Here is a 26288-nt window from a genome sequence, read left to right as displayed (position 1 = left end):
AGAAACAAGACCTGATTTTTAGTTTCCAGTAAGGAACCTTGATGCATACTGTTGCAAGAACATATTAGCTACAACTTAATTTGAAAGCTTCTCCTTCTAGATAGAATATATACCTTTGAGTCCTGCTTTTAATATGGTCTTTATCTATCTGCAATATGTAAGTCGGTAGTAATTCAAGTTCCCATTTTTGTAGAAATAAACTTAAAGATACAGACATCCCTGAACAGCATTGCTGAGAAGTCATACATCCATAGCAACGCTTCCATTTAATACTTAACTCTGCTGTCTCTGACCACAATAGTATCCAGTGAGCAATAGACCCCGTGGGTTCTTCTCTAGTAAATATTGCAATGAAAAAATATAATCTTCCTAAACATCGATTTTAAATAATGTCCAAACAATTCCAGGATTTAATTTGTTAGTGTGGTTATGTCTTTGAGGAACTGATTTTTTTCCCTATAAATACCAGTCTCGCATGGGATTGAGGACTGATCTCTCTCATGATTGAAATAAACGACAATGGTAACACAGTTTAAGAAGCAACTACAGATGTAGCCTTCCATGATAGCCTTGATGGCTTGTATGCTGTTCAGTTGCTACATGGTGAAACATGGATAAAACAAGCAAGTACAGTACACAAGATAACTGTTGTGTAACTGATGTGCTGAGGAAACTTTGTAAATAATCAGACTAAAGTATTGTTAATGGACCCCCCCACTGTGAGGAGGAACAATGTGAATGCTGTGCCATTACCTAACTTTTAGAAGCAATTCCTACTGCAGAATACCTGCAGTTGTGCTACGTCTAAAGGCTGAACTTACCTTGGATGACTGTGTGATGTGAGAAATGTAGACTGGTCCTTTTGTGTGTCTGACCAGGTTAATAAAGGGTTGTAAGGAAATAAGGACAAAGTTGCAAACTTTATTTACACTTTTATTTTCTTATGATCAGCAATACTGAGAGTGTGACATAGGTACCCAAAGTTTACAGTAATTTTATGATTTAACTACTGTTCCATTATTATTACTGGATATACATTTCTCTGTCATCTTTCAGATCCCTAAAAAAGGCAAATGTAATAGTATTTGCTGTCTAACAGTATCTATTTAGGTGCTTAAAATCAGTTTCATGTAAAATTAATGAATCTTTTATTTGATATAACATTTTATCCGTATCTTTGAACTCTGGCTCCCATTTGTATTTGTCGTGACAAGTGTAGAAGAAATTTTTGAACTATTCCACAATGCCTAGTTAAAATGAGATTTAAATATTCTTTCCTCTTATGCTCAGAGTCCTTAGGAATGGATGATACACAAAGTTCCCCATATTATTATTTATTTCCACATACATACTGAATAAGAATTTTTATAGGTTATATGAACACTGGGAGGACAATATTCCAGAAAAAGGCAGTGATTTTTTTTTTCTAGTCACCTAAGTTAAACACACTTAAAAACAAGCAAGCAAAAAGTGAATATCCCCAACTATTTTTTTGGCCAGAAAAATGTAGCCTATAAGAAGTGTTTGCTTCTCACTACGACTTTCAGAGCTGGTGTTCGTTTCAACGGCAACTGCAAAATGTGGGGCCACAGTTGCATTCATTGTTCAGTGAGCTTGTCCACATAGTTAAACCCACCGACAGCAATGAATGTTGATTGTGACCTTTTTTGTAAAGCTTGGCAGGGTGGGGGAGAAACATCATGTGGTGGTTAGGTTGCTATCTTCGGTGTTAAGGCCTGAAAGCATGAAGTAAGGAGGAGGATGGTTAGCTGGAGGGTACAATCAACGGTCGATGGTTTTCACTTGAATTCCAAACTCACCGACAGCGTTGAATGTTCACTGAAGCAACCACTACAACAGAACTCCATTGACTTCACAGCATCCTCAAATGTCTGAAAGGAGGGGGGGAAAATCAAAATTCACACAATGATTTTAATCATACAGATGATGCAACTTCAGTCATCTTTCTCTTACCGACACCAACACCCTTCTTTGCCCATCCTGTTTCAGTCTGTGCAAGTAGCTGGCAGTTTTCCAAACTTCTTTCTATGAAAAGAAAAGATATTTCACTTATTCAGGCTTTGACAATATAGGCTGGGGATCCAGGCACAAGTGGATTGATGTTGTCATTTCACGAAACTGAACTTAATAGAAAATGAAAACACAAGATCCCATATATGAACAGAGCTGGCGAAGAGTTTTATGAGTCAGTGTTGCCAATTATAGATTGTCTGATTGAGTAGAACTTCTTCTGCTGACGTGGTTCAATTGGATTTAAACTTGCTTAGGATTGATGAAAACTACATTTTCTTTTAAGAAGGCTTAATTTCTCAGCAAATGTCTTAGACAGAAGGCCTTTTTTCCTTACAAATTGTCATACATGCAGAACCTGTTATGATAGTTTTCCAGAGGAAAAAAGGCAAATGTACCTCAAGGCTTGATGACCTAAATTTCTTTTCATATATTTTTTAGGTGGCAGCATGCTGTCCATATCCAGAACTTGATCATCACACAGTAAAGTGCTTACTCTTAAAAATTTCCACAGTAGCACATCACTTTTTTCCAATCTTCTGAGCTTTCCAACTAAATTTTCCTCATTCTTAAAATATATGGTTTTTTAATTTTTATTTATTTATGCAGGGCTGCAATTTTCATGTTGTAGGGGAGGGGTTTTAGAGACTGGGATCAGAAGGTAAAACATGGTAACCTAGGAATTTTACCTTATTTGCATTTGTGAGCAGAGTTCTGCAGAAGGTGGTCTCGCAGCTCAGCTGGTCTGAATTCTTTTTTGCTAGGTCCACTCTTAGCTTGCTGCACTGAAATTATGTGACTGATTCTTTGGCTTCTATGAATTGCTGTTTGTTTACCTTGTCCTTTGGTAAGGACTTATACTCTCAGCCATTTCTGATTATTTTAAAAATCTTCATAAATGTTGGGGGGTTTTGTTAAATTTTTTTTTGTACTTGCATAAAGGGAACCAGCACCAGAAGACTCAAGGTTGTAAGTGTGCTGCCTGCATGTATTTTGTAAACAAACACTATGACAAGGGCTTTGTCCTAGCTGTTTCTTTCAACTAATTGCTCTGCATGTAGAGGTATTTATTACATCATTTAACTCAACTGTATTTTCTATCAAATATATCTTAAAGACAGAGAGTCATTAATATAGCCTATTGGGGAACTAGACAAGAATGGAACCAACCAATTTTCTTCTAAACAAAACACATCTGACCTACCATAAAGAAGGGCCACTGTGATTATGAATATATCTGAATTCTAACCAAATGTGGCAGTCAACAACAGCATGGGACATTTGCTGCCAATACTTTAGCTTTGAAGTTTGATATTTTTTTTTCTCCATTTATTACTATTGGCTCTTCCACAGTTTAATTCAATAGATGTTACGAAAGGAGTTCCTTACACCAGCATGAGTGATGAGAGAGTAAGGCTCTCCAACTCAGTAGTCTTTTGTGCATCTGCATCTGTTCAACGTTGTTCTAGCCAAATGAATAGACTTTATGGTTTAGGGTCGCTCATGTTTAAGATCCGCTCTATTATAAGTTTTCTTTCTGTACGCCATTTCTTTCAGTACTTATTCCTATGCTCTTATTCCCTACTTCCATCTGTCACTACATATTTCAATGTGGGGTCTTGCCTGGCTGATACCTGGCAGTTAGGACGGGGTGTAGGGGAAGGAGAGGAGCTGTGTAGAGCTTGCAGCTGGGTGGATTGCATCTTAGAAGGAATTACTTTCACAGGTTGTTATTATTCCCTCCCCACCCCCCCAATGGAAAAACCTCAGTATTTCCTTGGTTACCTAGCCTCTGTTGAAATGGGCTGAAACTTGTAAGTACAAAAACACAAAAAAGTATTCCTGAGCTCCAGCCCCAATTCCTGATGTGTGCAGGTTATGCAGGGTAAAAATGCTTTCATCTTCTCTCATCTGGTTTTCATTTTTTTTAAATCCCTTACTGGGCTTAGCTAGCTGTTACAAATGTCAGCTTTATTTTAAGTTTTATTTCAGATCTGCAGGCTTATGTGAACATTCAGATTGGATGTATGGTTTTTTTATTTAAGGTTAGTAGGTCATAAATAAACCAAAGCACTTTCCTTGCTATGAGCAATAGGGTCATGGTGTACATGAAATATCGCTTTAAAAAAAATTGGAACCTAATGTGAATTGACAGAGGTACATGAGGAAGTAGTTCGTTGTGTCGCTGTAAAGGCCATAGGGATTTGGACTGCTAGAGCTGCTGTCTTAGGAATAGATTAGGTATCTTGTCTGATGACCTGTACTTAATTTAAGTGACTGCCTTTGCCAGTCCTTCCAGAGGGCAACTGTGTGAAGTAGAGCATCTCATCTTCAGTCCTTTTCCTCCTCTTGATGGCCTGACCTAAATTGAAGATATGGGTGTTGTGCTGCACAAACAGACAATTACTCCAATGCTATGTGAACTGCATCTTCGGTTCTAATTAGTTAGCTTTTCCATTTTGACCTTGATATCTTGAATCAAAAGACTAATGTTCAGCTTCATTGTACTGGTTAATACTGGCAACTGTTATACAGTACACTCATGTTTAACAGCTGCCATATGTAAAACAATAAAAGCTCCCTCTCCCTACTTAGAAATTGTGGCTGGAGCTGTGAAGTACTACTCTGCCCCGTTTATTGCCCCACCTCCTCCTTTCTCCCTTCTCCCTCCCCCACATAAATGCTCGATGAAATATAAATGATAGATGTCAGACAGGTCTGGCTTGCAGGCTACTTCAAATGGCTGTTTTGGTACTTTTAACAATCTTACTGCTTGTACAGCAGTGAGATTGCTTAGGAACAAATACTTAGGTGAATACACAGATCTCAGGTTTGGGGGGTTTCTTACAATTTTAGAAAACTTCCCTAATGATGCATTAAAACAGTCTGTTCAGATTCTGCACTGATTAAAATAGTATGTTAACATATTTATACGGTAGATGCTTTGCATGGTTTACAGCATCTTTTTTCTTTTGCTGGCATTGAATTGTTAATGGAGGGTGGAGTTAAGACTTTTTGAAGGCAAATGTTCATTTGTATAAAAGGAAGACAACAGAACAATAGTGTTAATACTCATATTGCAGAGTTATCTCATGGATACAGTTGTTGGCTACTTCCACCTCCCACTTGCCCTCTCCCACAGTCTGTCAACAGGCTTCCAGTTATACACTTGGGGACAAGAAAAAATGCAATGCGTGGATGTACTTTTAATTGTGTTGCAAAAATGAATTCCAGTGGCAATGTCTAAAAATGGCACTAACACACTTGGGATCAGATTCTCAGCTAGTGTAAACTGACACAGCTCCATTGACGTCAGTGGCATCTGCGTTTACACCAGCTGGCACCTGGATGCTCATCTGGAAAAAAGTGAAGTAGAATGATCAGTTATCAGTTCTTATCACCTTTTCCATTTTTTTATGTGTTCATCTTTGTCATTTGAGAAGTGTTTAATAAAAAATTTTCATGTTTTATTGATATTTTACCTGCAATAAATTAGCAGTAATACTAAACCTCAGTCAGTATTGACACTGCTGTGCTTCCACCAAAAGGAATTAAATCCAGCTGACTGTAGTTATTAGAGATTCAATTTATTCTTGGATGACTTTGAGTTATATGCTGAAAGTAAAAACTCCGTGCAGCTGTCCTTTTTCTGACAAAATGAAAAGTGTTCATTTCTTTTGTGGTCTTAAAAACTGCAAGAACAGAATCCAATAACCTTCACTGTAATCTAAGACTCTTACTGTATTCTACAAACACTAACTGCAGTTGTTTCTGCAGTGCATTGGAGTATAGCATCGGCTCCTAATTACTAATGCAGTAATTCTAAGGCCAATGTCTTTCAAGAAATCCAACTAGACAATCACAATGTTTTCATGTTGCCTTCAACCTATGGAAACATCTTTGTAAACCTCTGCTAGAAAAAAGATGTTTTCGGGAGTATTTCACCACTTACTGTAGTACAGCCATCTCTGGAGATAAAGTAGCAGCTGCATAACATCTTGAAGCACTAGTGCATGCCAGTCTAAGACAGGAGGGAAAATTGTGATTGCCTTGTTTAAACTCTGCATTCTATAAGGCTGCTTTTTTGTCCATTATGGTATGAAGAAATCTGAAGTTATGCAGAATCATCCTGGTTCTTGCTCACGAAATAAGTGGGGGAAAATACCTTCGCACACCAGAAGACACTTTTTGAGGTGAAATAATAACCACAAGACTGTTTTTTAACTAAATCAAAACTTGTTTGACATGCATAGCCATCACAGAGCAACCTGCAGTTCACTGAGTCCTATCAGGGTTCTGCTGGCCCAGAAACCAGGACATCTCCAAGTATGCTAGTTCATGTGTTTGTAGCCTTTGACTAAGATTTTTAGTAAGTCTGCTGTCCAAAAATTGACTGCACTCTTGAAATTAAACCCATCAGATAATATTACATGTCCACAACACAGGCTATGAGGTGTGATGTTGATTAGCCAAGCTAATTTAGGAAGAGAACAAATGTGAGGCGCAGCAATTATATTAGTTCAATCAAATACTTGATTGCATCTCCAGAAATAATTTAATTGCAGAGTTCAAAACTATGCTTTGCCCATTAGAATTTTACCTGATTACATTTTGTTTTGGAAGTGTCTTTAATATAAAAATTTAATGAAATACTAATGTATAAAATACCCAAGGCAATACTGGCTTTTTTCTTACTGCTTTAGCCTTATTGTACCACAGTCAATATAATTTGTCACTCTTATTTAACAAATCATAGTTACATTCATGTGTTCTAAACAGACTTTTATATCTGAGCTATCGAGCCTGACTCTGCAATTTATTACTTCATGTTGTTAGTCCTGTTTGAAATTGTAAGAGCTTTTCCAACATACGTGATTACAGTACTGGACCTATAAGCTTTGCTTTTTATTTAAAGCCAAGAAATTGGTGAATAAATTCTAATACTGCCTGCAGTTTCCCAGCCTTTTAGATGACAATTCTCCACTCTTTGTTACTGGAACGCATTACTATTTATGGAAGATATGCACATATTTCGGTGTCCATAAATCATATGCAAACATCTGTTCTTTAGATCAGTAGATGGAGTATGGTAACTGCTTTTTACATTAATATCCATAAAGTAATGCTCACCTACTGACATTATGCTTAAACTTTAATGTATTAGCAAATATTTCAGCAACTTAACTTTTCAGACAATGTAAGTCGAAACAGTAGAAATTGCAAACACGGTGTGGCATAGAGTTCTGTGTGGCCGGTACCCAGAAAAATGCAAATGGAAGTTGTATGATAGAGGGGGTAAATATTAAGACCAACACGATCAACTCAGCTAAAACACAAGAGGTTCTGTTAGTAATTCTCTGTACTCATTATTGCCTTTGAAGGGAATTTCTTACCCTCCCCCTTCCTGTGATAGCCTTAAACAGGCATCCTTTTTTTATTTGATGAATCTGGATTGTGCATAGAGGTCTACATTTTGTCTTAGTAGTATGATCTATTTCCCATGTGATCCTGCAGGCAAGATTTTAAGGCCAATAACTGTGAAGCTGCGCTCAGAAAACATATGGTATGTGTGGAAACCAAGACTGCGTACAAGTTAAAATGTAAGATGTGGGAAAGACAATATTGTATGATAGGATGGGTGCTGGATGGAAAGGCAGAGGATAAGAGTTTTCTTTTTCTTTCTTCAATCTCAGTGTTAGTCTCTTTACATGAGGCATTTTCAGCTATAAAGAGAAGAATCTTCAGGATGTATCCTGTTTAGCGTTTATGTCAAGCATTTATTTGGTTGTCATATGTACCAAGACTGTAGATTCATTGGTTGCTTTTCAACATCTCCTTTGTCTTTGTATTTATCTTACGGGAATGGAGACTCGATATTTTGAGGCTACACTTATAAATATCAGCATAGCAATTGAATTTTCATAGAATGAAAGTATGTATAAAGATGGAGAGTAAAAATATATTTCTAAAAGTTAGAGTCCTACTGTAGTCAAGTGTTGGACAATAGATTGCAGAAAAATGGGCTTATTACTTTTAACTTGCCTACTAATCCTCTTGGTTTTAAAAAAAACTAAACTGCTTCAGAATGAATGGGGAGCCCCATCTTAGGATTTCTGGAGTATTTCAGTACAATTTGTGTGTTGTCTTTGTGGTTCTTCACAGTGACTGTATGAAATACATATATTCAGAAAAACATGTTTGGGGCTTTTAAAATATTTTGTTTAATTTGTGCTTTTGATTTTTAATTATTTTTTTAGAAGTTACCAGAAAAGGTGCTGTTTTGAGTGCAAGTTAGCTTAGGGATTCTCCATGTGTCTGTATCTCACTGCCAGAGCAGAGTGCAGTAGCAACTGGCTTTAATATCCCATCCCCCTCTTCTTTCCGAGTCACCGTAGGAATGGACTGCGAGAATTACCAAATTCAAATAATTATGGTCCTGCTGCACTAAGTTTCTTTTGATCAAGAGCAAGTCATTTGAACCCTAATGTTTAGTGAGTAATACTTACAGCCTCATAAAAGTGTAGTGATGGCTGATATCTCATAATGCTTTGAACATGTGAAGTGCTATATAAACAATATAGGGCTATTGCACACAACTCAAGCTGTTAGCATTTGAGGCACACTGCCCCAGGCCATTAGAGGGGAAATCACATCTTCACTGGAAAGGAGGCACCTCTTTGGGTTCTGTGTATGCTTCCAGAATAAGTATCAGGAGCTTTCTAGGTAGCATGTAGATATGAAAAAAAAGTACGTTTTTTTCAAATACCGTGTTTATTGCACAGTACTGGATACTAACTAAAGGCAGACAGCATTCAGTTAGACCTGTGATTCTGAAAATGTAAGGATGGTAAATCATTGCCTGTTTGCATTATCTCCTTTGCTGTAATTGTATTTTGACATTTTTGCATTTTTTCCTTTGAGATTTCTGCATGTAAATCTTTTTGTTGCTAACATACTCAGTATTTTTCATGTGTAATTTGAAACAGATGAGTGATTATGCTTCATCTTTGTTCCTAAAAATATCACCATACTTTACGGAAGTTAGACCACAAATGCAATTCGACACTATGTTGAACACTCCATGGGTGTCTGTGTGTAAATGTTGGTAAAATCTTGTTCTTAAGATATCAATACAAGTTAAGAAAAGAGTAGAGGGGCACTTGCTAAACAGCTGATGTAACATCTGTCTTAGAGCTGAAGGTACTGCTCAGATGGGAACAAAGGTTTCATAGGATTCGATGGAATTGCCTGACTGCTTCGTTTTGACTCTCCATCACACATTCTGTATGCTCTGATAAATAAAGGCTACTGCTTAGGACCCATGAGACATGCCTAACTTGCAATCACTACAACATGCAGCCTAGGGTAGTAGAAAGGCTCATGGCTATCTTCAGGGAGAAGAGGAAATGTCTTGAAATCTTTTTATGCCAGTCATTGCTCCAGTTTAAAAACAAAACAGTTTTTGGTCCAGAGTTGGCAAAACACTCTTCGCCTTTTGATGGTGTAACTTCTTATTTTCAACAGCAGAACCCATTCTAAAGAATTGCATTTTTCTGCTTGCTTGGTTTTTTTCTTTTAGTGTCTTGAGCTAAGCTTTTAGGCATGTTAAATGATGTAAACAAGTTTGGGATTTTTGTTACTGTTATCTAGGAACAACCATTCAAAACAAATATGCTATTGACTCAACCCTACAAAGCTCTGAACACAGAATAAGCTCAGACTTTGAAGGACTGGGCACACAGTTTAAATATTTAGCATAGCAAAACCCATTGCAGTACAATTACTTGTACTGGATCCAATGATTTACAGCACAAACACGAAGCATAATCCTGTGTAGTCAGGGAGCAAATGCCTAGTTCATTTACTGTTTTCTGTTGGTTTTTTATAAAGCTCAACACACACAAACTACTTATTTTCTGCCCTGGCAAAGGTATTTTTAAGTAATACATATTCTTCTAAAGTAAAATAGCCCATAATGAATAGATACAAGATTGCAGGAACTGTTATAAAAGCCTTATCTTTATTGTTGAAAAATGGTGCACCCTTAATGTTTTTAATCTGTCTGTATTTTTGTGTTGCTCTCAACATCCTCCTCCTTGTCCCTGTTGAGTTCAGCTGCCCTTTGAAAAGCACTTTGTGCTCCAGTGACCACTTTAAACTTTCTATTGACAAAATTAAGCTGGACTCCTAATTTATTTTTCCAACAGAAAGTGCAAGTTGAAAGTGGTCATTGGCCCAAAAACCTATGGTTGAGAGCAAAGATGATTTTATTGGGAAGGGGGAGTGATGTTTGGTCTCCTTTTCTCTGTCTTTCAATCCTCTTCTGCTAATTTCTTATAACCCTCTTGCTTCCTCCCCCTTCCCAGGAAACTGCAGTTCCTACACCCCTTCCTGAAGTTTTCCTTTTCCAGCCTCACAGCAACGAGGTTTACCTTTTTGCAGCTATCTGCTGCAGTAAGGAAGGGTAGGCCAGGAAATAAAGCAGTGTTTGGGACCTCGACTGAAACTGTTCTGTGAATCCACATTCTGTCTCTCAAAACCACAGGAAGACTGACTGGAAGATTGGCAATGAAGTAAATGAGTGAATGGAATGAGGGAAAGCATCTATAGCCAAAGGAAGTGGAGCTTATCAAACCATTCCCTTTGCTTCACATATGCTTATGTTTGTTTTAAAAATACATATAAACACACATGCAGACATAGTTTAATGTGATGGAAGAAAGGGAAATGTCTCTTCTTTTCAGAGATTTAAGGGGATCAGATTTGTACATCTGTAACATCCAGAAGGCTCAAACATAATCAAAATGTGTTTCTACACAACTGGGTCTTGCTTTTCTGCAGTACTTAATACACATTTAAACCAACCTGTAATGAATTAATAGTTTTTGGAGTAAGTGGATGGCATTTTATGCAGTCAGCATAAAAATCTCTAGAGATCCGCTATTACCATCTCAGTAACCACTCTTAATCAACAAATCATAATCTGACCAACCATAGGTGGCATTGGCTGTTCTGAGAAATTTTGTTTCTGCCTCAATACCTTCTTGGATTTATAAAACCTTTCTTGTTTTAGGTACCTACTGATTTTCTTGCTAAGGGTAATTAGGGAGTTTGAGGCTCACAGATTCAAATTTCTGTGCTGCTTAAAGGTGTTCTGTTTGTATTTTTCTTTAGAAAAATCGAGATGAAATTCCATTTGGTGGGAAGGCACTATCACTTAAGTCCTATGGTAACTCTATACTCCGAACTCCTAACGCAGAAACATTATGCTGGCTTTTAGCAGATAGGGTGAATTTCATTCTTGGTGAATATGACCCAGGTGCTAAAAAGCTATAGCTGAAAGTGCTAGGTTAAAAGCACAAGTCGGCTAGGTACATAAATATTACATGGCTATATCTTTAATGGGTTCCTGTTGTAGTCTTGCTTTGTTTAAAGATTTCCATAACCCTGCTGATTTATTGCATCTTTTCTAGAAGTATGCTGTTAGCAGGAAACTCAGTTGAAGCACTTTCAATCATGTTGGAGGATCATTATACTTTCACTTGAATAACTAATTAGTTGTAAGAAATTAACCACTGCTGTTTAGCACAAAAACACTTCCAAGAAGGGCTTTCATTTTTGTTGTGGAAAATGACCTCAGGCACTTGAAGAGGGGGGCAGAAGGAAGAAATAATGATCCTGCTGTCTTTTAATATAACTTTTGTTTCCAATTCAACCTGATAACTAGCAGGCAGCATAGCTGTCTGAATAGGGCACTGCACGTGGACTTGGGATGAATATGTTCTAATCTTGCCAGTCCCATGGATGTGATGGCTGACCTTATCCCGTTGATTGAAACTGGTTTAAGGTTCCAAATACTACCCCTTAAGGGTGTGGGAGACAGAATATGAGTCTGAGGAAGAAATAAATTAGTGAATAGGATGGAAGGAAGAATAGAATATGACCAAAGAAAGGATATAACCAGTCTGTTGATGTCTCTGGAACTGATTTTTCTTGTTGTGAAATGTGGATCATGCTTAATTGGCGTATGAGGGTCTAGTCTGAGTGTCTTGCATAAGAGCTCAGTATTCTTGTCATATGCTGTTCGCAGCACTGCTAATATACTGGAAGGAAATTGAAGGCAAATGGTTTCTGAGATCTAGATTCTTCTCTAACATATAAAATCTACTTAATGAGGCAGTAACAGAGTGACAAATCCTGGTCACTTTTTTCTGGAACTGCAATTTCACCCCCGCTATTTGAGAACTATACATATAAAATATATTTTTAAGTTATAAAATAAAAAAATAACTTATGATGCATATACAAATCAGTCATCTCCTTTCGGTTTTCTCATCCCTTTATTGCAGAGGCAGTGAATTCCTCAAGTATTTGGAGAAAGAGAGAAGTATCGTTTAGTAACGTGAGGGCAAAGGGGAGGGGAAGCTTATTTGGTATTTCTTGCTCTCCTCTTCCTTCTCTCTACCCACACTTAGCAAGATTAGAAAGTTAAGTCTTCAATATGTGTATCCGAGATGAGGTGATACAGAAATGCTGGGAATTATTCAGTGCAAAAAGGGAGTGGGCTACTGTAGTCATGACAAACTCCTCCTGAATATCAAAAATAAGGGTAGCATTAACCCGTTCCTATAATACTTTTAACACTTCCCCTCTCTTCTGTTCTTTGCCTTCTTTCCAATGCTTACTCTCAAGCACCTATTTTGGGTACCTGAAGGTTAGGATCAGAATCTCATTCAGCTGTTTATGATTATATTGGATTACCTGCATAGTATAAGCATCTTCTGAAAATATTCACATAAACCCAGTACTTGCTGGATGTGGGTTTTTTCCTTTTTTTTTTTTTTGGCTAAGTTTGCAACTTATTTTATTGGCATATGAGAATAGAGAGGAAGGTCATGTCTGACTTTTTTGGGGGAGGGAAGTTTGCATATGTGCATGCCAGGAAATCTAACTTCATGTGGAAGAAAACAGCAGAGCTGCCTTCTAGAAAGAGGATGTGAGCAATGCCATAACTTCTTCAATCAAACCCATGATAGTGTTTTTCCTGAGGAGCTGTGGGGCAGGCAATTTCAGATTGGGCATGCTGCCACTAAAACGAATTGGCACAAACGTAGGCAGCCAAGAGCTTGTGTATGTGCGCACATGTGTGTTTACACATGTGCAAGACACTCTGCTTCAGGATAGCTGTATGTAAGAGCTCATTAGGAAAAAGGAAGGGAGAAGGGTTTAGTGAAAGTTCTTTACTACTTTCTAGAAAATCACCTTCCAGGCTTTTTAAAACAATGTTACCCTGAAACTGCATGCAGGGAATTTCAAAAGGACCAAGAGATTTTGAAAGATCCCTTCCCTTGACACTCAGTGGAATTTCTGCTAAAAATTCCAGGGCTTTCTTTTGTGCTGTGCTGAAAATGGCAATCTGAGTGCAAGAGTACCATAAAATGTGTTAAATTCAATGCAATGTATCTTTCAGATGAACACTACGCAATAGCCTAAGATTCTTTAGTTCTAGTACCTGTGGCTCATCCAAACTACGTAGACACTTGCACTTTGTAGCAATTACAAATGAATAACATATAACTGAATATAAAACCATTAACAGACATCCAAGATATAGGCTGTTGACAGATGTCTCAATTTTCCTTTCCCCTTTATGAACATGTTCTCTGGTTTGTTCCCATTACCTAATTTTGTTTTACTTGCTCTTCCATTTTGATCTGCAACTGTTCAATGAGCTTAATGAGTCTTCAAATAACAGGTGCAGACTTTGAGGGTAGTTTCAAACTTCAGTTTGGACTTCTGCCTGCAGTTCAGATTGGGCTTGTTTGAGTTCTTACTCCGATCTAAGTCTTGAAATTCCTTCCCACTTGGATACTCTTATTCATGCCACATCAAATATTGACTTGCTAATGTTCAGACATCAGCTCTCCCTGTGCTGTGGAAAATGTATGTCCTTCATAGTCTTGTATAATCAAAAGAAGTGGAAAATGTGTAGTCTAAAAAAACCCTAAATATCTAGGGAGAAGAGAATGTAAGATGACTTTTTAAAGGAAAACCTTTGAAATACAATTAAAACAAATAGGCAGCTATGTCTCCCTTACATTTACACTTCAGTTATTGGATGAAATCACAAAATACAAAGGCTGATCATGAATGAATCAACAGCAGAATAACCCTAGACCTCTTTACTGAGAAAATGTGACTATACAGATGGAGTATGTTGAGCCAAGACACTGAGGGAGAGACAGCAAAATATCACTTTAAGTGGATTGTAGGAAAAAGCATGTAACTATGTTCCATTCTTTCCATTAGAAAACTCATATGTATTAGTTTTGTGTAAACATAGCTAATTTTCTCTTTCAGTAGCTGTGCATGGATGTGGCTGAAAAGACCAAGTAAATGAGAAAGTGGGTTGGGTTGGTCCTGTGTTTGAGAATCCTTGCTTTGATTTGACCTATGCTGAGTAAACCCAAATGTGAAGGGATTAGCTGCTAAAGCACATTCCAGGTCATTTCAGACAAATGGAAAGAAAGTTTCACTGTCCAAATTGAAAAAAGGTTCCAAATTGGAGAAAGTATGCTTGCTTGCCTGGTGTGGTCCAGTAAGACTTTTCCTCCCTCCCCCTTTTTCCCCACCCATTCCTCCTTTACTGAGGACATAAACCAACCTTATTTGTTTTCCTTTCTGGTTTCCCAAGGTGTAAGTCTGTAAACATGTCTTTATGCTGATGAGTAAATGTTTCTGCAAAATTTTACAGTGCACAAGCATTCAAAGCTTGTACATCTCATCAGTTGATTTCATTTTGACGTTTAGTAACAAAACATGGCTGTTTTTCTCAAATGATCAGCAGTTTTTCATACAGAGCTGGTGGTGATGAATTGGAGTTTCTATAGTTCAAAATTCCTTATAAGTGTAGTGAATGAGTACACATTCGCTATCTTTATAATTACAAAGGCTTGTTGGAGTTTTACAGTTTTGAGTGGAAATAGGAATAGTTTTATTGGTCAAAAAAAATCTGTACTTTGCAGATTATACCGTGTCACATGAAAAATAAGTTCTAACAGGTTTTCTTGCATTATGGCTTCTTTGTGCCTAAAATGTTTGATCTATATTAGATGTTTGTCAGAGACACAGTCAGAAGCTGAATGATGAACAATATCTTTGGCATTCTGCCCAGGATATTTTTCCCCACTATCTTTATTTAAAAAAAAGAAATTAATGTAGTTCAGTGCTTAGGACCTACTCTTTCTCATTCTTTTTTGTGCTGTTTTGAGCCTTTGTGTAGCACTAGTATCAACTATTCAATCAGCGTCTTTGAAAAGCACCTACCAGGCTGCCAGATTCCCAATGCAGGGAAGCTAGATAGTGCCAGAAATCAGTCACTGTGCTAAATATTGCTGCTGGCTCCACTCCCTGTCTCTCAGAGTCTGTAGAAGTCTAATCTTCTGTTCTTCAGTGAAAAGATGGCAGGATTTAAAAATGCCATCTGAAGCTGCTGTTATGTAACAAATGTCTTGCCATCCTGCATGGTTAAGGAGTTAAACTGGTCTCTGGTCTCAAATGGTAGGAAGGTCTTATATTGTTTCCTTTTGGTATTTTATATTACATGGAATGCCTTTATGCTCAGCTACTGTGGTATTTGTCATTCAGTTCTTCACTTGCCAAGACTTAAGTGTAGTGAATTTAGAAATTCTTCTATTTTAAACAAAGTGTTTTGCTGCTAATGAAGTCTAAATATCAACATCAAACTGCCTTGCACGTGCACAGAACGCCAGCCAGCAGAGTACCTATAAAGCAGTTGAGCTGCCCCCAGCTTTCACCACCCAGATGATGTCTGTACAGAGTTGTCATACTGAAAATTAAAATGGTGTAATATTAAAACCGAAATCAGAAAAAGTCATGCTGAAGCTAATGTGCAAAAAAAATCCTTTTCACAATAATAAATACATCTTCATGGCATTTCCAGTTTTTACAGAATCCAGGGACTTTCCCAAAAATACCGAGAGCCATTTGATTGTATAAGAAAGAATAGAATGAGTTTTCCAATCACACTTATGACATGCAAATAATTTTTAGTAGGCATTTAAAACAATCATTACAAAATTAGCCTAGTGTAAACCTGATCAAGTTGTATTATTTTGCTTAAATGTGTCCCACAGCTGTCTTAGGTTCTTAACTATCACATAGTACCTAAATTCAAAATCTGAATCCTCAAAATGCCCTATTCAGTGCTTGTCTTGCTGTGGAGGTGCCCAAAGTCCCTGGCCACCAAAATATCTGCCAGATGAATTCCCCGTTGCTTAGGCCAGGCTGGCGTTGAGCACCCCTCTGCAGAAGTGCCCTGCTGGCCTCACTTCAGCATGTCTTGCACATCAGGCTGAAGGAGCACATGGTTCCCTTCCCCTGTGCTTTCTGCTCCTATGAGCAGTCATTGGAGCAAATCCTAAAGATGAGGGAAGCTGGTGTCTCAATTACCAAGCTGTAGCTCAGCATATTCTCTATTGCCGACTGAATATTTAATTGCTCTTTGCAAATTGTGAAAGCTTATTGAGGAGGCATTTGAGAGCATCTCTCAATCAGAGCATCCGGTCGCAGGTAGCAGGGAGGGATTTGGGTTCAAAACCCCATTGGTAAAGCTGGAATTTGAATTTAGGTCTTCCACGCCCTGGGTGGGTAAGTTAATCCTTGAGAGGGAGGAAATAAAAGTGCCTCTTCTTTGTCAGTTGGGAGAGGAGTGTTTTCAGGGCCAAACTCCAGGAGGGAGTTCCTGGTCATATCACTGTAATGGCAGCAACATTAAATCCAAAGTTTCAAGGCTGCAGTTCTAGACCTGTGACTCTCACTATTCCCCTTGCCTAATTTAGGAACGCTCTCTTCAACCTGCTGACTTCTGAGAGTCCTCTTATGTGCATAGTTCTTTAAGCAATATATATAGCTGCCTAGATATAAATCTCTATGGGTATTTTGGGTATAGATGCTTGGAAGATAACTGCAACACTTATTATTTCTATAACTTCAGTCCTTTGGTTGCTCTAACCTATCTTCAGGGCTTCCCCTTCTCCCTCCACCCCCAATTAGGAAATGGATGTAATGATTGTGGGTTTTGGTTGACTCTTGTCCTTAACTAAGAGGCTAATATATTCTTTGCTGGATGTTCTGCTTTCTTCTTAGGCCTGACTTGATATTGCTTCTTCTGCTGAAGTGACAGCTCCCGAGTGATGTGTGACACGGCACAGCCAAGAATTCTGTACATGGGATGTGTTTTCTCCAGCTGGATAGTTCTCCAGGAAGAGGTTTAGCAGGTAAACCAGATCCACAAAGTCTGTTTCCATTATCAAAGGGTTTAGCTTCAACTGCTAATTCTAGACGTCTAATGTATGAACCCTGTATTTATGCATATGACTGATAGCTGAAAATGTTAGCATATGAATTTGAAGGTCTGAAAAGGATTTTTAGTATACAAATTAAGTTTTAGCTAAGCCACACTGAAAGTAAACCTGAGAAGATAAAAGAAAATAATATTCGTATATATCAAACTGCAGGGTTTATTTCTATTTATTACTCTGCCAGCAAGTAGTCGGATGGCCCAGATGAAAACAGAAGGCTCATATCTTACAAGTTCTTTTCTGGAGTTAAAACGATGGGAAACAGCTCTGAGAGAAATTTCTTGGTTTAAGATTATTAATATGGAGAATTACTAGTGGGAGCACCCTATAACCTTCAAGGCAGTTTTTCTCCTGTGTGTTTAAAAAAAACCCAAACCTTTGATAACCTTTATTTTGATAATGTTATGATCCACTTTCAATGTATGGGAGTCTTAAGCCTTGCTTATCTGCAAAGTTGAACCTTAAAGTGCTATGCAGTTTTCTTCTACTCTGAGTATGCTAACTAGAATCTGTCTTAAAAAGGGGGATTTTCCTTTTTAGATGGGGATTTTCTAAGAAGGGATTTTCCTTTTTAATAGACTTTGGAAGGAGTTAACTGTGTGTTGTGAGCTTCCTTATCCATGTTCACCTGCTTGAGTATGTTGTTAGACTGCTTTATTACTCAAACTTTGTGCTGATATTTTTTGTTTATTATTCAGAAGATCAGGTAATTGAAAATAACCTAGTTACTCCTCTCTAGATGCCTTTGGGGATGCTTCGAAAAACTAATTGTAAAAAGTGCTATAGTATGAATCTTGCTGACTTTCATTTGATTTTTCATCCATTAATTTCAGACAATGAAGGAGAGCAAATGTTGCTTATGTAAAGTGAGACAGTGCAGAAACATGGAAAACATGCCTGTTCTTGTGAGAGGTGTGGTGTGCAATAGCTTATGATGAGGTGCAGCTGAAGAGCTGGTATGACTAAGATGGATGCTGCCTAATACAGGTCTGGTCGAGCTACTGTTTCTGATTGTGTATTTTGTCCCTTCACCTTCCCTGCTGCTTCTCCCACCGCTGCAGCACTGTCCTACATTTTCCCTTCATGGGGGAGGAAGAACTTATGGGGGAACACTAGTTGGCAACAGAAGCATGCTTCCAGCTGGAATCTAATGATAAAAATCAGAAATGTGTTGCAAAAATGCACCGCAAGAAGGGAAAAAGGGAAATAATAGCCTCAGGAGCTATCCTTCTGTTGTGAACTGTGGCAATGTAGATTGCATCGCAAGGGGTTATGTGTCTGTGGCTTATGACAAGTTGGTAATTATAAACTGAAGATAACTCAGTGTACTGTTTATATAATTTCTTGTTAAACTTGTCATGGATATTCACTTGAGATGTGATTCTATTTAGGTTTGGCTTTTTCATGATACTGTATTCATATTGTTTCCTGGTTTTCTTATGCTTGGAAAAAAAAAATATAATAATCAGAAACCTTGTCCTAGATCCAGCAATAGAGGCATGTTTTTCAGGACCAGAATGCAGGCATAGATGATTCTATGGGTTTGGGAAGTCTTTTTGGGTTTGGGCTTGGTTTTGGTTTCTTTCCTCCTGAAGTATGGCTCTCCATATTTCTTTTAAATCAGATGTAGGTACTTAATAATGAAAATTGATAATGTTTTAACTGCCAGGTACATGACTAAAAATGTGTGTCAAAATTTGCAGCTTAAAAAGAGGTCTCTGGATGAGCTCAGCAAAATAGTTCACAGATTATGCTAATTCGTGTTCACTCTAGAGAGTATGGCAAATTGTCTGATTATAAAAGTAGTTATTAAACTGATATGGAAACTCCTTCTACTGTGGTAGCTTAAAGTTTGTTCTAATTTGTTTGATTTTCATATCATTAAATCTACAACAGTATTTAAAAATTATAGGTACGGTAGCCCTGCTACGAGTTTCTCTACAGCCCTTTGCACTTGAGTGATGATAAGCAGTGAAAAGCCTAGAGTGGACAGACAAGTTTCTATTTCATTGTCCCCTTCAGTCCCATCACGTCTCTGAATATAGGTGCTTGCTACTTGACTATGCAAGGAAATTATTAAACATGTATGGCTGGATTTTTGAATATACAAATTAGGTATTACAGACAGTTGTGCTACCCTTGCATGCAAGTTGAAAAAGGAAAAAGGCAAGGAATTTATTTAGAGAAAACAGGCAAATACATCTGAAATACTTAAAACAAATGAACGCATAGAGATATTTTATCAGGAAATTCAAAATTTTTCACTGTGAACGTAAATGTAAGCAGGTCTGAATAAAGGGGGATCTTTGAGAAACAAGCATTAATAGACTTTTTTGATCGTAAAGAGTGAAAAAAGATTTTACAGCGTCAAATATTTTTGTCTGTTTGCTGGACCTCCCAGAGCAAAAACTTTCTATGTAGTTGAGAAGCAAACCAAAATATTTTCTGTAAAGGCTTGTTTCCATCAGCACTCCAAAAATAATACCTGCTTGAAAATGTACTGACTTAAGCATTTAATTTTGTGTCTTTCTATACAAGTATTGAAGAATGTATGTATTGGAAAAGTAATATACCTATTTCATTTTGATATATTCTAAAATGAGTAATAAATGGTATTTTTCTTGGATTTAAAAAGGAACAAGATATGAAAATAAGTATGTAACAAGGTATAAAATAGAAAGTATTTCATCATTAATATCCCTGACAATCATGGAAATATATAGCCTAACTTGAGACTTGTGATTTATAAGAGGGATAAAGAGGGTACAGATCACTTTCATTTAGTTTTGGTTTGTGTTTAAATGCAGTTCTCTCCCTATTCTGTCATAATAATCAGTGAATTTCTATTGATGAGGTATATATACACGTCAGTAAGTTTAAAAATGGACCTGATTTCCCAGTTCAGAGCAGGGATAGAGGGGAAGGTATTCTAGTGTTTCCCCAGTAAGCTCTTTCATTTTATACCTGAAACACAAATTACAGCCAGCTAATGGTCAAGCATGAATTAAATCTTTGTCATGTAATACCACATCTTTTCAAGCAGATGTCTGAAGAGAATACCTAGTATTTTTACCCTTATTTAAAGGCCAGTGATCAAAATCTTTATTGAACCAACTAAAGGAGGCAAACTCTATGCAGAAGACTTCCAGTTCTTACGTAATAAAACCTAGTATCTTTTAATAGATACTTTTGGGGGTTTGTCATATTCACTTATAAAGTGAATTGTTCTAGGGGTAGCTTTGGGCTAAACAGTATGTCTTCAGAGTAGGTTTTCAGAAGGGCCTAATGCTACTTTGCTCTCAATGAAGTTAAATGGGAATTTTCATGCTGACTTTTAGAGTTGAATTTAGGAAAAGCTAATTTCTTCTGTGCACGGAGGATTTTCAGATCAAATGGTCAGAACAAACCATCAGTACTTGGAATGAATTCCGACCAGGCTGACTGCACCAACTTCTGAAGAGCCTTTGAGGCAGTTCTAGTGAATGACGTTAATTTAAAAGAAACTAAATATTAGTAAGGCATTGATGAATGTGGTCAGATTAAAATGATGCAAAACCTAAAAGTATCTTCAAAGGATCATCCATGGCTAGATTCAGTGATCTTTACTAAGTCATTTAATACACCATTATGTAGTGGTCTAGACTGAATTGAGAGCATTTACCAAGAGTTACCACGGGGTAGTATCTGACATACCACAGCTATTTCTTTTTACAAAGGAGACCATGTCATGAAGAACAGTTAAATGCTATAGCTAAAAAGTAGACGTTCCACTTTAGTCATTGGCTGATGACATAAGCCTATGTGTAAGTTGTTATTAAATAAATATTTGAAGTTTTGCCTCATGCCTACTGACATGTCAGCAGAGGCTGGTACCTCCATTCCTGGTGATATTTAAAAATTGATTGGACAAGGCACCCAGCACAGGGTAATGCCAGGTTTTGCTCTGGTTTGAGCAGGACATTGGACTAGGTGAGGTACTGAGGTCCCTTCCGACCTCACTTATTTCAGGAGTCTCTCTGATTTCAGTCATTCTGAGTATATATCAATGAGGCTTGATGGAACTGCTTCAGAGGCACTCCTGTTGGTAAAGATATTTCAGACAGCTCAAGACTTTAAAGTAGATCTACTTCTACATGTTTTTGTCAGCTGTTTGAGAAGAACTTGTATATCTGACAGATGCTCTGAGCTTTCTGTTCTAAAGGTCAGGAATAGTAAATACATCTTTTTAACTATTGACGCTTTAGGAAAAAAAAATTACATTTGGGATCTTCATATGTGTGCATAACTTTCTCCAATGCCTGTAGTGTGGTGGGTTTTCTGTAGTTGTTTGACTGTGAGAAGGGGTGAGTGAATAGCTAGGGGGAATTTTGTCTTGCTTTCATACTCTGCTATCCAATGCACCACCACCTCCCACCCCCCCCCGCCCTGCCCCGCCAGTGGAAACAATTTTAAAAGTTTAGCTGAACTGTTGAATATATTCAGTTGCCCTAGATAATCTTGGCAAGTTTAGAACATGCTCAAAAAACTTCATGGATTCCTGATATTTAGCTCTTCTGAGTTGAGACTATGCCTTTTAATAAGCAAAAACTAGTTATTTTGCATATGGCATTAGAAATAAGAAATAAGGCAGTACAGAATAAAACTAGCTGACTAATTTCATAATGTGATTTTTTTTCTTAGTGTGAATACTTTGAAACACTAACTTGAGGGTCTGAGTGTTCAGACTGATGAACAGTACATACTTTACATTGCAGAAAATAGGAAACCATGAAATCTTGAAAACTCTTCCTTAGATAAATAAATCCTTTCATCTTAGGTGGAGCTGGCTGTTTGAGGGCTGCGAGCAGCAGACCAGCTTATAGGAGCAGACCCCCCCAAAAAGCAGTTTTGTGACCTTGAAGCAGCTTTCTTTGGGCTTTTGAGATGGGAAAAAAAGTTTTCAATGCAGGCCAAAAATCTGGATTCAGTATCTAGCTCTGTTAGTGACTTCATATGGCTAGTTTAACTTTGTTAGAATAATTTAGAAGAAGAAATGTCTCAGATTTTGTCACACAATTGTTTAGAAATTTGAATGTATTCTCTTTTAAGAGGCTGTCAAAGTGAAAATTGTTATTTAATCAATATTTGTTATTGTGAATAACTGTACATATGTACAGGTCAATAAATACCTGCTTCTACAGGTAGAAACAAAACTAAAACCAAAAGTGTTTCAGTAATCTGGAATATTTTACTGAAAGTGGAAACAAAATGCCTAATATTTAAAAAACAAAAGAAAAAAATCCCACCTGATCTAGTTTAGAAGTTAGAAATAATGTGCTTTAAACAAACTATCTGACTCCCTAACCATATCCTATATTCTCATTTTAAATTCTTCATGAATGTGTTTTTTTTATCTGGCTCTCTACTATTTGTACCTCTAAAAATTTTGTTGGTGTAAAGAGGAGTCTTGGCTATATGATGAATGAAGTATTGCAGCCGTCTGAGTAAGAAATTTCAGTGGAGTCTAAAGATAGGCTTGTCTCTTGTATCTATTCTTTGGCAGAGAAAGAGGGTGATTGATGAGAAGTACAGTATATGAAAGAACAGTTAAAACACACACTGACATTATAATACAGTGTCTCATCGGGTGATGTGGTGTTTTGACTACATGGCTGCAGCAGGTCTATAATTTAAATGCCATTAATGGCACAAAAAGCAATAGCGTGGAGACAGGAATACTGTAAAATCTCTGAGTCTGTACTTACAATGCAGATAAAATAGCCCTTTGAACTTGTGGTGCCAAATGTTGTCCAAAGTTACCATTCTTCCATGAGGAAAGCAGTTTTTGTTTTTGTGGGGTTTTATTTCTTCCCCTCCTCCTCGCACAGACAGACATTTTGTTTAGATTGCTTGGCTTGTGTCACTACAAAGATCCCAGGCAAAGGGAGGCTGCTTGTGTTTTGCCTAACTCATGTCCCGTTCACACATTCAGTACAGAATTCGCAATTGTGAATAGTCATGACTATGTTTTCTTTGTGCTCATTGGCTTTTGAATATGCTTCTTTATACTTTTACTAAAGTAGCACACAGAACTAATTTCACCAGCAGCTATTGGTGTTTAGCTGTAACAGAGTTACACATAGTCCTGTGACTGCATCCTGGTTATAATATCTCATTTGTTTCCACTCAGCTGTTGTAATGTTCTCTGCCTTTTAGACTTGTTGTCCTTTCCCTAGCTCTCCTTTTTATTTTTTCTTTTTTTTTCCTTTTACCCCATTTTTACATTATAACTGACTTTGTTTTGCTTATTGAACTTAACTGTGGGTAAGCACGTTTCCACACCCTCACAGAAGCCAAACATTTAATGCACCTTAGTGTAATGTATGCTGTAATTGTTTGCCGAATTGGAGTCAGTCTTTCCAGAAACAGCTCCTGGTCTTTGAGAACCTTGCAAAATGTGTACAATGTTAATTGTGAAGCTTTTTTTAAGCATGTATTTCAAAAGAGGAGAAGAAATGCTGTGTAAGTGAAACTTATTTAAAGTGCTCTGCCATTTCTAGCAGGAGACTGTTGTAATAGTTGCATTATTTCTTTATACTGATAGAATGCAAACAAAAGAATGAAGCCTTTGTAAATTGCACTTGGGCTTTTTTTTCCCTTTAAACTGGTTCATTGTATATAAGTCTGGTACTATACCATGTATATACTATATGTTTCCAGTTTTGGCTAAGTGGATGGACTCTCAAAATATTCACGCGGTACTAACAAAGTTTAAATCCAACTTCTGTTCTGTGAATAAATGAAAACTAAATAGTAATAGTTGCTAAAGGGATAGGTAGGAGGTTTCAGAAAGGCTCTCTCTTTATAGTACAAGTCTCGCATTCGAAGCATGGTAAATGTGTGCGTGTATGTCTGCCTGCCTTTTCTCACTTAAAAACAAATCAATACCTAAAATTCAATGCATATTTTTCTGCTAGAACATATGACATGGATCTACTTTATACTGAAGGTAAAGAGAGAAGAAAAATAAAGCTACCGCATTAACCTAGAAACTTTGGATCTTAGCAGAAGTTATTTATTGAGAATTATCTGGTATCTGTCACGTGTAGCTACCTCTCTGAAGCAGAGTCTTTCAAATCTGTGATCATCAAAATGGCTTTCTGCTGATCTGTGCATTCATATAACAACTCAGGTTCTTCCAAAATCTGGTACTAGAATGTGCAAAAAGAAATCTTATGACTGCTTTGGTTTTGGAAGGAATCTTGATCAGAACAGTCAATAAAATGCAAAAAGGTACATTGGCCCAGTGAAAGCAATTATCTGTGTTTATTCCCTTCTGAATATTACTGAAGAAAGATTTTGCTTAAACCGCTATGCGTGGCTATTATAATCAGTACTTCTTAATATTGGCAGGGGGCAGAGGGGATTCTTCAAAGAAGTGTTTAGTGACTCTAAATAAAGTTTCTTTGTCAGGCAGTCCAAGAATCCAAGAATTTTAACTAGAAATTATGCCTGTACGTTATAAATTTCGGAAGGTTAAGTTTTCTCAACTTTTGACAGCAAATGCAACAGATATAACCTTGGAGTATGTTGGGGAACTGCACCACTTCTAGCTTCTGCCTTGTAGAAATCATAATTTTCTTTCTTATCATTATTTGGAGGTGTCATGAGTAAAATATAAAAATTTTGGGTCTTGGGATATACAAGTATTGAGAGAACCTGGCTTCCCTTTATTTCCTCTTCGTATATTTGTTGCTAGTTTCTTCTTTCACTGCCCTGACAATGTACTAATACCTCATTTTTGTTACAGTTTGTCTTTCTGCTTGATAGTGCAACAGAAATCACACAAACAGAAATGAGATTCCTTTTATTTTCAGTTCCTACTGTACATTTTTTTCCTTGCTATCTCAAAGGAATCATTACTTATGAAATCCTTTGGCTTAGTGTGACTGCACTTACTTGCTATGGCTAGTCACAGTGATTAAAACAACCTCTTGTGTACCCACTATTGAAATAAACAGTAGTTCACATAACTAGAAGCCTCTGACTTTTTGTGCTGAACTTTCCAAATTCAGTGTTTTGCAAACAGACTTGTGTGTGTCTGCGCACATAGCTCATAGGTTTATCATGTACTATTTACACAGATGTGCAACCTACAAGTGTGAATTTTGATTAAACCTTTGCGTCTTTAATTTCTATTATGTCTTTCCATGCAAGATAAAAATGACAGGAAATGCTTCTACTGTAAATGTAGAATTTACATATGTCGATTGCTTAAAATAGTGTTGAAGGGGACTATCTACTTTCAAAATTCTTACAATTTTGCGTGTGACTTTCGAAAAATAATGAACCCCCCCCCCCCCAGCACCCTTGTCACAAAAGCTTGGCCTGGCAGGCTAGGAATTCTTTCCCCTTGTTCTTGAAACCCATAGAAAACTAAAATTTACCTAGAGCTTAATCACCTATGCTGGAATCTCCTTCAAGTTAGTGGAAGTGTTTGTAAGAATAGTAAGAGTCAGGAAGTGCTTAGGAGTATTGTAACAGCTGCTCACAAACCAAATTGCTAATACCTGTGAGGGGTCACAGACTTTGAAAGAAAAGCCCAGTGTTTTAATATTATAGCCATAATCTTCAGGTCATTAAGTTGCAACATGTTCTAGTAGGCAATTTAGGGGAAATGTTAGAAAAACTTGCAGTGTATTTGTCACCTTCCCCCACTTACTTGGCCTTAATGTTCTTCATAATGCTCAGAGGGATTGGGCTTAAGTATCAGATGATTTTTAAGAATAGAAGAAACTTTGAAATTAGAAATATTGAATAGAATATTTCAGAAATTGTCATATGTTTTCCTATATTAAGTTGTTAACAGATTTGAAACTGTCAGCTTGAATAGCA

At 37.2% G+C, this 26288-nt stretch overlaps 1 long non-coding RNA gene across 2 annotated transcripts in view; it reads right to left on the bottom strand.

Annotated features, from left to right (window-relative positions):
* Positions 1-917: 917 nt before the first annotated feature.
* LOC143160538 (uncharacterized) overlaps positions 918-26288 on the bottom strand; it is a 66388-nt gene continuing 41017 nt past the window's right edge. For both annotated transcript variants that reach the window (XR_012995399.1, XR_012995398.1), the window contains exons 3-5: positions 1975-2046; positions 1821-1892; positions 918-1736 (exon numbers count right to left, since the gene is read on the bottom strand). This is a non-coding gene — a long non-coding RNA (uncharacterized LOC143160538). The remainder of the gene's footprint in view (positions 1737-1820; positions 1893-1974; positions 2047-26288) is intronic.

This window comes from Aptenodytes patagonicus, chromosome 5, assembly GCF_965638725.1.
Source record: "Aptenodytes patagonicus chromosome 5, bAptPat1.pri.cur, whole genome shotgun sequence".
NCBI classification, from domain to species: domain Eukaryota; kingdom Metazoa; phylum Chordata; class Aves; order Sphenisciformes; family Spheniscidae; genus Aptenodytes; species Aptenodytes patagonicus.
Note: the sequence above shows the minus strand (reverse complement) of the source record. Positions and strands in the feature narration are given on the sequence as shown.